This window comes from Hoplias malabaricus, unplaced genomic scaffold (assembly GCF_029633855.1).
Source record: "Hoplias malabaricus isolate fHopMal1 unplaced genomic scaffold, fHopMal1.hap1 scaffold_45, whole genome shotgun sequence".
In the NCBI taxonomy this organism is placed as follows: domain Eukaryota; kingdom Metazoa; phylum Chordata; class Actinopteri; order Characiformes; family Erythrinidae; genus Hoplias; species Hoplias malabaricus.
In genome coordinates this window covers 387,501-390,000 of record NW_027101075.1, presented here as the reverse complement: position 1 = coordinate 390,000, position 2,500 = coordinate 387,501, and the positions used below count along the sequence as shown (strand labels likewise).

General features: G+C 63.8%; 1 pseudogene; it reads right to left on the bottom strand.

Moving 5' to 3' along the window:
* The window catches only part of LOC136684524 (28S ribosomal RNA), a 10,960-nt pseudogene that overhangs the window by 3,271 nt on the left and 5,189 nt on the right, over nucleotides 1-2,500 (bottom strand).

Sequence of the window (2,500 nt, the reverse complement as noted above, 5' to 3'; positions counted from 1 at the left end):
GTCAAATATATTGCAATTGGGATCCCAATTCACATATATTTGACTTGTGTCAAATATATTGCAATTGGGATCCCGATTCACATATATTTGACACAAGTCAAATATATTGCAATTGGGATCCCAATTCACATATATTTGACACAAGTCAAATATATTGCAATTGGGATCCCGATTCACATATATTTGACACAAGTCAAATATATTGCAAATGGGATCCCAATTCACATATATTTGACACAAGTCAAATATATTGCAATTGGGATCCCAATTCACATATATTTGACTTGTGTCAAATATATTGCAATTGGGATCACAATTGCAAATTATATCTTACCCAGAGCCCCAGGCTCCCAGAAGGGAGCTGGGCTGTGATAAGGCTTGCCCCGGAGCCTACCACTGGTGCTAAGACTCCCATAAGCCTCTGGATCTCTGCAGAGTCCCAGAGTCCCAGAGTCCCAGAGTCCCAGAGCCCCAGGGACCCAGAGACCCAGAGCCCCAGAGCCCCAGAGCCCAAGAGCCCCAGAGTCCCAGGGACCCAGAGTCCCAGAGTCCCAGGGACCCAGAGTCCCAGGGACCCAGAGTCCCAGGGACCAAGAGACCCAGAGCCCCAGGGACCCAGAGTCCCAGGGACCCAGAGACCCAGAGACCCAGAGCCCCAGGGACCCAGAGCCCCAGAGTCCCAGAGCACCAGAGCCCCAGAGCCCCAGAGTCCCAGGGACCAAGAGTCCCAGGGACCCAGAGACCCAGAGCCCCAGGGACCCAGAGACCCAGAGCCCCAGGGACCCAGAGACCCAGAGCCCCAGGGACCCAGAGCCCCAGAGCCCCAGAGCCCCAGAGTCCCAGAGTCCCAGAGTCCCAGAGCCCCAGAGCCCCAGAGACCCAGGGACCCAGAGCCCCAGAGTCCCAGAGCCCCAGAGCCCAAGAGCCCCAGGGACCCAGAGACCCAGAGACCCAGAGCCCCAGAGCCCCAGAGTCCCAGAGCCCCAGGGACCCAGAGACCCAGAGCCCCAGAGCCCCAGAGTCCCAGGGACCCAGAGCCCCAGAGCCCCAGGGACCCAGAGCCCCAGAGCCCCAGAGTCCCAGAGCCCCAGAGCCCCAGGGACCCAGAGACCCAGAGTCCCAGGGACCCAGAGCCCCAGAGCCCCAGGGACCCAGGGACCCAGAGCCCCAGAGCCCCAGAGTCCCAGGGACCCAGAGCCCCAGAGCCCCAGGGACCCAGAGCCCCAGAGCCCCAGAGTCCCAGGGACCCAGAGCCCCAGAGCCCCAGGGACCCAGGGACCCAGAGCCCCAGAGCCCCAGAGCCCCAGGGACCCAGGGACCCAGAGTCCCAGGGACCCAGAGACCCAGAGCCCCAGAGACCCAGAGACCCAGAGCCCCAGAGTCCCAGAGCCCCAGGGACCCAGAGCCCCAGAGTCCCAGGGACCCAGAGACCCAGAGCCCCAGGGACCCAGAGCCCCAGAGCCCCAGAGTCCCAGGGACCCAGAGCCCCAGAGCCCAGGGACCCAGGGACCCAGAGCCCCAGAGCCCCAGAGTCCCAGAGTCCCAGAGCCCCAGAGTCCCAGAGCCCCAGAGTCCCAGAGCCCCAGGGACCCAGAGCCCCAGAGTCCCAGGGACCCAGAGTCCCAGGGACCCAGAGCCCCAGAGCCCCAGAGTCCCAGAGCCCCAGAGCCCCAGAGCCCCAGAGCCCCAGGGACCCAGAGCCCCAGGGACCCAGAGCCCCAGAGTCCCAGGGACCCAGAGACCCAGAGTCCCAGGGACCCAGAGACCCAGAGCCCCAGGGACCCAGAGCCCCAGAGCCCCAGAGTCCCAGGGACCCAGAGACCCAGAGCCCCAGAGCCCCAGAGCCCCAGGGACCCAGGGACCCAGAGTCCCAGGGACCCAGAGACCCAGAGCCCCAGAGCCCCAGAGCCCCAGAGTCCCAGGGACCCAGAGCCCCAAGGACCCAGGGACCCAGAGTCCCAGGGACCCAGAGACCCAGGGACCCAGAGTCCCAGAGTCCCAGAGTCCCAGGGACCCAGAGCCCCAGGGACCCAGAGCCCCAGGGACCCAGAGACCCAGAGCCCCAGGGACCCAGAGACCCAGAGCCCCAGGGACCCAGAGCCCCAGAGCCCCAGAGCCCCAGAGCCCCAGAGCCCCAGAGTCCCAGGGACCCAGGGACCCAGAGCCCCAGAGACCCAGGGACCCAGAGTCCCAGGGACCCAGAGACCCAGAGCCCCAGGGACCCAGGGACCCAGGGACCCAGAGACCCAGAGCCCCAGAGCCCCAGGGACCCAGGGACCCAGGGACCCAGAGACCCAGAGACCCAGAGCCCCAGGGACCCGGCGCACCGGTCGAACCTATCTGGCCCACACTTAAGCCCCCGCCCTCGGACTAAACCAATCAGCCTGCCCCGTCAAAAAAGATGCCCACTGGTAGACCTGGAACCTTAAAATATATTGGAAGTGGGATGGTTGCCCAATTGCTGTATAATATATTGCAAGTTCATCCTGCCCACTGGTGG